The sequence below is a fragment of the Pelmatolapia mariae genome, linkage group LG13 (genome assembly GCF_036321145.2).
Source record: "Pelmatolapia mariae isolate MD_Pm_ZW linkage group LG13, Pm_UMD_F_2, whole genome shotgun sequence".
Classification (NCBI taxonomy): Eukaryota; Metazoa; Chordata; class Actinopteri; order Cichliformes; family Cichlidae; genus Pelmatolapia; species Pelmatolapia mariae.
In genome coordinates, this window is record NC_086238.1 from 17,206,608 (window position 1) to 17,214,812 (window position 8,205).

At 40.6% G+C, this 8,205-nt stretch overlaps 1 long non-coding RNA gene across 1 annotated transcript; it reads left to right on the forward strand.

The window, feature by feature from the left end:
• The first annotated feature begins 286 nt into the window (after positions 1-286).
• Positions 287-1,526, forward strand: LOC134640368 (uncharacterized). The gene is made up of 3 exons (XR_010095462.1): positions 287-701; positions 1,167-1,337; positions 1,423-1,526. It is a non-coding gene; the product is annotated as an uncharacterized LOC134640368 (long non-coding RNA).
• Positions 1,527-8,205: the final 6,679 nt, after the last annotated feature.

The following is an 8,205-nucleotide window of genomic DNA, read 5'->3' on the forward strand; positions in this document are numbered from 1 at the left end:
GAGAAAAGTATAGGACCACACCTTTCAATCTTTCACTGTAGGTGTTTTCAGTCCCGTTGCCACAGGCATGCAAGACAAAGCAGTGTGCCTTTACAAACATTCGTAAAAAACAAATGGGTCATTTATTGACATCAGCATATAAGTTGTGATCCAGGAACTTCAGTGGCATGAGTTTCCATGGCTGAGCAGCTCATCTAGATGTAATGTGTAAGAATTTGTGTAATTTAACTGTTGTGTAATTAGTGTATTTTCAGATTTTCTTCAATACAACATTATGATTATTATGATCCTGTTGTATCACAAAGAGATCAGGACCATAATGCATATTTGTAAGTATACCTTTGAACTATACTTTTTAACATCTGCATGTACCTTCACTGGACCCTGAACCAGCTGCCTTTCAGGGTTCCTCTTGGCCTGGAGGTTGTTCCCTTTTTTCTCTTCTCTGCAGTATTTAATAACTGACTGGTGCCAAGATTCCTCATCAGATCGTTGTTGCCTACGGTGGTAATCAGGCCTCTGCTGTAGAACCAGTTTTCCTTGTGTGCATTCAGTCTGTAATCTTGTTCTCTTGTCTGTTTCCCGTAAACATGTCTGGAGAATGACGGCTGAAGACAGATTCCCCTGTTTCTCCCAACCCGGAAGATTTCAAGTATCTTTCTGCCACGCTCACCTGACTGACATAACTCAGACCAGTCGAGGTCTGTGTGGAGAATTGTTTTGCTCACTTGCTTCCCCACTGTCCACCACACCTTTCTTCCCACTCTCTCACCCTCTGAACTGCAGACCACCCCATCTTCTGTGAAAGAAAGCAAAGAACTGAAATCTAAAACAAAGACGGTCAAGATCTTTTTTTTTACACTCACCTGAACCTCTATTAACTCCTGGCCTCCTCTCCAACAGAAAAACCCTAACCTATTCCAGCTGAGCAGCACTTACCTGAATCAGTTATTCCTGCCTTTAATTCATTCTTTTGTATGTCCTCTCTTTATTTTTCCCAAAAAGATCTTTTTTAACAGCTGCTACCTTCCGAGTCCTGCTTTTGAGTCATTCCTGTTTATTATGACACTTACCTAAGTGAGTGGACTGGACTTTGATATGTGTGTTATATTTGTGGCAGTATCAGTGAAATCTCTGTGCTGATGTGGTTTCTCTCTGCTTCTTAGCAGTTGGCGGCTGAAGTTGGCTGAAATGCTCTTTCTCTGAAGAACTCGCCTGTGATTCTGAGCTGGTCTGCTCCTGCGGAAAGTGGAGTTGTGTTCTCAATTACCTGAGACTCATCTCCCAGTCCACCTTCCACCACTTCCACGTCGCCTCCGGCACCTTCTCTGGAAAAAGTCAGAATCAAAATCAAACTCGTAACACATATTCCTTCAGTGCAACTCCGGCAACAAAAACTAATCTACTTTTCCTCTCTGGCAGAAGACCGTTCCCACTCAGTGAACTGATAATCACCTGTGATTCCCCCTGCTGCAGATACCTCTCCATTAACTCGAGCTTCTGCACAATAAACCTTTCAAAACTGCAGGCTGTTCCTGGTCAACTGAAAGACTTACTATTATTGCTCATGACAATGAAGGGCTGAGTTCAACAATATCGGTCCTTAGCTATTTAAAAAATATAAAATGTTCATTCCACTCTTTAAAAGGGTCCAAGAGTCATACTAAAAAATGCAGCTTTGTTGAAATGCAGCAGCTGACTCATAACATAAATGGCAGATGCTTAAATGTTCTGGTCTTGAGCAACTAGAGTCTCTTGGGGAGTTCAATAGGATGTAAAACTATACATAGAACTACATTTTAAACCTGCTTCTCAATTATTTATTTAGAATTTGTCAAAATGGACCAACAATTATGTTATTTCCAGCTGTAACAGCTGCTTGACCTTTGTTTTAAAAAGAGAAATATTTTCAGACAAATAATATGATAATTAACAAGATACTAAACAGGAAACAACAAAACACTTTTAATCGTTAAAAGAGCAGTGCAGTTTTTAAATATGATCTTAAATTGACTTAGAGGTACAACTCCATTGAGCTTTGCTGTAAAGTTTGTGCATCACAAAAACTAAAAGCAGTTTTCCCCAGACAGGACTCTCAGCCTCAATGAATCACTCGAACGAGTAAGAGGACCGATTTAATAATGGAGTGAAATATGATGACATGTTACCATTAAGGGATTTCAAAATAAACAGAAAGCATCTTACCTTCAACAAAATACAATGATAAGTGGAATAACTGTAATAATTTTGAGTATAAGGGTGTAAGAGTGGAAGCGGAGGCATTTCTGTAGATAACATCACCGTAAATCAAGATAGACAGGAAGACAGCCTTTATTATCCACTTCCTACAGAGCACAGGGAAATTAGCTCTGTTTCTGTGCAAATTGAATCCCTTTTTGTTGCTGCAGCTTGCTGGATGTGTCAAAATAGAGTTTACTTTTTCTTTTTTTTTAAACAACCAAATTCCAAAATGTTCATCCAGTCTTCATCCAGTCCGAGTGGTAATATGCAAGCTTTTGTCCACAATATGTTATCAGACCCTGGTGATGATGAATTGCGGAGCCTACTTATAAGTAACACCTGACAGATAATTTTTTCTTTCAGAATAAAAACGGTAGGTTTCTCAAATGTTTCAGTTATTGCTCTACAAATTAGATTGTAAGATCACTGGACAATATATGTCACAGTCTGGCTGAAGCAGACTGTGTGAAGGGAGGAAGAGGACGCAAATGCAGACATTGGAATGAAACTATAATTTAACAAAAGGTGAGCTATTTATTTGTGGCTGGGGAAAAGGAACAAAACAAAAGGTGGATGCACACTGAGGCAAAACTAACTAGACCTAAACTGGGAGAACTAAATGCTAAATACAATAGACAAAGAACAAAACCTTGAACATGATTAAAACCCGAACATGGAAAAACCGGGAAACATGGAGGCATGGACACATGATGAGAACTCAACAGACAACCTGACACTGAGCAAAGGAAGACAGAGGACGTCAATACACAGAAGGGTAATGAGGAAAGTGGAAACACATGGGAAACACAGCTGACACGAATGAACACCAAAACTAAACACACTGAACATGGAAACATAAGATTGTCAAAATAAAATAGGAAACATAACGAGATAAAGACTGTGACAACACAAACTTGACAATATGACATGAAACACATAACAGACTGAGGAGACACACAGGGAGAGGAACAAGGAAACAGATAAGGGGGACGAGGCACAGACATAACTAAAAATCATACATAGAGGATAAGAGACTTACACAGGAAACAGAAAAGGACACAAGGGAACATGGATGAAACTTTAACTAAACAAAACCCAACTAAAACATACTAATAATAACACTAGATACTAAAATGCTGAGTCACAGACCCAACCTTCTTATAATTATCATACCATACACTGAGATTAACTTCTGAAAGGGAATGTTTCCTGTAAGCAAACAATAGCAGCACTTAATTTATTCTAAATTTAAATTTAAAGCTCCCTAAAAAAGCCAAACCAGAGAAACATATACAGCCAATCATGCCTGTGCAAAATAACCGACTGGAGGTAATAGCAAGAAAAGTGGCAAGTCCTAAAAAGTTACAAGCTCAAATTACAAGCATTTGAGCTTGTAATTTGCTGCAAAAAAGGGGTTAGGTACACAGTGCTTCATAACACTTGTAATAAATTTTACCATTTTAATTTAACTGCATCAGTGCTGCAGATGCTCACAGCGAGGACTTGCAGATAACTTGCTGATCTATAACATTTTTCAGGGTCAGCGTCTGAAGGCCTTTACACACTGAACACGCTGTGAAAACACAACATGAAATTCCAAACTATTCAGATCCAAACTTGTCTTATAATATAAATATACACCGACGTGTCCTCAATAAACGCACTGTCCGAATCAAGCGATGATGACGAAACTAAGATTCTGGTTCCAATTCCTACAAGCAAGCAGATAAAATTTCATGGTTTGATCCAGGAGTTGCAGCTGTATCACGTCTGCTTTCATACATATTTCAGTATGTCAGTGGGGCAGTTTGAACTCTTGTTGGCAGAGTTGAGACCAAATCTGAGGAGGCAGAGTAATTATTTCACAGAGAGCAAAGTCTAAATGTGTGTCAGAGGTGACTGCCTGCCATTGTCATCAGCAGAGTTATGCTAGTGTGCCATAAAATAAATCAGGCAAATACAGCTAACTGTTTTCCACTGCTGTTCCACTTTTAACACTTTTTCTTGTCAACACAGTGGCAGGCTGTCTTGCTCGAGCTCCATGAAGTGAGCAAGTCCAATGGCTAAGATCAAATCTGACAAGGAATCACAAGATTACATGGTGCTAAAAAACACACATTAGCCCCGAGCCCGTTATGTAACCGCTGACCCACTGACCACTGAAAAACAAGCCTTAGAGCTAAATGTGTTTTTCAGTGTCAGTGCCCCGAAAACGCAATGGCACGCCGACAGTGAAGAATCTGTCGAATCTGGGGAAAAGCAATGTCAGAAATGTGCACACACACACAGAGACACACAGGGACACACAAACAGGGTGATAACAGTTCATAACTCTCATGCACGGATGAAATGTCCTGCAGCCTTCAGCTCTGAAGCAGATGTCACACCTGGGCAAAAAGACAGACGTAAACAGCTCCACACAGCTGCTATGTGCCATATGCTATAGGTGTTGTTGCAGCCTTGTATTAAGTGCCTCTTTTAAATCTCCAATTAATGAAAATTCAAATTAAATAATGAAATGAAATTGACAAATTTAAATTAACTGCATCAAGACAATTTTGAAAACATTAATAAATAAATAAAAGAAGTTGCAATTGCCAGCAGACAGAAGTTTATTCACCTCCATACAGCTACATGATTCAGGAGACATCCATTTGTTCGTGTTTAGTGACCTGTTGTGCTGATACGTCGGGACCTTCCTGACCTAAATAGGAAGTGACATAAAGGTGAGTGCATCATACCTGTGGGCCCCGGCTGCCATTTCTGACTTTGCAGCGGACAAAACAAAAAACAACAGAAGAATGAAAGTTTGCAAAAAAGAAAAACAATTGGGGTTTAAACTTATAAGATTATGAGTCCTCATCCATGTGGGGATTTCTGACCTTCGATGTATGGAAAAACATGCTGGCATGGATGCATTTTGATGATAAGCACTCAGAGGACCCCTGGAAAAATGCCATCCATCTAGGAATGTACCATCAAAGACAGAGCATGCTACCTCGAGTGCTTTTTATAACTCTCCAAACAAATCGCCCTGTTCTCCCTCTCTCCATTATTCTTTCCTTACTGTTTTGTCTTTCTTTGCTCGTTCGAGAACACACAAGGCCCGGGGTCATTGTGTTTGTGCAGACATCAGCTGATTTTCTGCTTTGCCTCGGGCACATTGAGGAGTCAGGATAGAGGACGACAAAGAGAAAGAAACAGTGAGAAGGAGAGAGAGAGAGCAAAGTCATCCTCCTAAAACTCTAAACTGGCTCAGAGCATGAATGCTTGCTTCTATCTGCTGCCCTTGAATGGATGTCTGCTCACCCACCCCTTCTCTGCTCTGCCATCTCTCTCTCGGGCTCTTTGTGGGTTTTGCCTGTAGAGGAGAAGTGCCTGTGATGCCTGATCACAACATGACACTGCAGAACATCCGACTGCTCTTTCCAACTGTCTTCATGAGTTACGGTCTTTCTGCCAGCCTCATACAGTTGGGCTGGTGGTGCAGACTCAATAATTCAGCAACAGGGGTGGGTGGACTCTTTCTCTGGCTTCTTGCCTGCCATTTTTAACCTCATTATATCAGTTTAAGTACACGATTAAGTCAAATTGCATCTCTAAAGACACGAGTGTGAAAAGAGTTACATGAAAAGATTATTGCAATTCTCTTGACTTCATGGATATACCAAGCGGTAGCCTCCGGGACTGACAACGGGAAGTGCCAAAAACTACAGTTACTAAAAAGGTCACTTGAGGCTGGCTGCAAACGCGAGTCAGCCCCCAAGACTTTGAAGTTAAATGCCCATCGTTACAGCAGAAATTAACATGCTTACAGCGTGGTACAAAACAAGCTTTCAGCTTATATTTAATTTCTTCAGCTGTAAAGGGAGTGAATTTTGTTAGGAGTTAACAATTTATAATATTAAGGGAATGGCTGCTTTGAGTAATATTAGAGATAGCCTACTACCTGTTTGCTAGATGGCATATCTGGCCCTTTCAACTGTGCTTGAGGAGTTGGTGCTTTTATTTGGTACCCAATTATCTGACAAATAGTAAAGTTAATGTAATAACGCCTCACTTAGCACCTTCTGTGCTCTGGTTTTGTGCAAACTAATTCAGTTTTTATCTGCAATTTACTAATTAGTAAGTATTATGTATTAGCATACCAACCTTCTGTCCAAAAACGGGTTCCTCTGGTTCTGATGGTCAAGTCAGCCTGCTGAAGTTCAAACTGAGCATCAGAGTGAAGAAGAAAGGTGATTTAAGTGACTGTGAAGGTTGGAGGTTGAGGTTGGAGTGAGTATTTCAGAAACTGCTTATCTACTTGAGTCTCTTCTTGAGAATAACCTGAAAAAGACAAAACATCCAGTGAGCAGCAGTTCTCTGGGTAATATTTTCTTGCTGATGCCAGAGGTCAGAGGAGACTGGTCAGACTGCTTCAAGGCGATTGGAAGATATCAGCTACTCAAATAACCACTAACTAGTCACAACCAAGGTATGAAGAAGAGCATCTCTGAACTCTCAACAGCTGTCAGCAGCAGAAGAGCACACTTGATTCCACTCCTGTCTGCTAAGAGCAAGAAACTGAGGTTCAGCAAAGTTGGACAACGGAAGATAGAAGTATAAATTTCTTCTGTGACACTGGTGGAAAAAAAAGAAGAAATGGCAGAGTCAGAATTTGGCATACAACATGAAAGCACAAATCTATCCTGTTTTATATCAGCAGTTCAGGCTGTTGGTGGTGTTGGTGGTGTAATGGAGTGGGAAATGTTTTCTTGGGACATCTCTTCATGACCACAGTGTACTCATCTTCTTATTGCTGCTTCCAGCAGGAGATTGCAACAAGGCACAAAGCTCAAATCATCTCACGGGCTCATATCTTGAGCATGACAGTGATCATCTCCACCGTCACCAGTGGTGGAACGGGAGATTCATGTCTTGGCTAAAGAAGAAAAATCTGTAGTGACCAGGAATATTTCCAGCAGCTTACTGAATCTGTGCTACTAAGAATTAAGGTAGTTCTGATCACCCATACCATAAAGTTATGGAAAATACCTTTAAGACAGGATAAAAGGTATCAGTATGATTTCATGCCAAGAGAGAGCACTACAGATGCAATGTTTGCTTTGAGAGTGTTGATGAAACATGGAGGATGTCCGAAGGAGGTGGACTATGATGTTCACAGATGACATAGTGAGTTAGAGCCTAGAGAGGTGGAGGTATGCACTGGAGAAAAGATTCTCCAGCAGAAGTTAGCAGGAGCAAGAGTGAATGAGAGAGGCATAAGTGAAGATGCAATGAGTAGATGAACTGATGATGGATGATGGAGTTTAAATACCTTGGGTTAATCATCTGAGACACGAAGAAGAGAGTGCAGGCAGGGTGGAGATGAGTGTCAGGGGTGATTTGTGATAGAAGGATAGCAGCAAGAGTTAAGAGGAAGGTTCACAAGATGATACAAGAATTGAAGAAATTTGCGATTTGGAGAGAAAGTTAAAGAGGCGAGGCTGAGATGGTCTGGACATGTGAAGAGGAGGATTATTGGAAATACTCTGAATTGATCTCCACTGAGGTGGAGATCACTGATCAGTGAAGGAGGACATGCAGAGGAGAATGATAAGGATGGGATGAGAGGGGGGCAGATGATCCCCTATGGAGAGCATTCAAAGAAGAAGAGGAAGAAAAAGTTATTTCTTCCAAGAAGACTTTAAATTTGCCTGTAAATCAATTTATTAACTTTATTTCATCTTAGTAAACTCTAGTGACAAGCACAACAAAGCACTGTACTGATAATAGATCCCCCCCTTCTGCCCTGATGTTAGAGGTCTGAGCTGAGAGAGAGAACGAGAGCGTTTCCCACTTGAAATCAGATCAGTTACACTGTAATGAAGGCTAATTCTCTTACCTTCACCATGGTTAAAATGTACCAAAGCTCCCATGAGAAACCTCTAGCAAAAGGATAGCAAGATATAGCCTAATGTT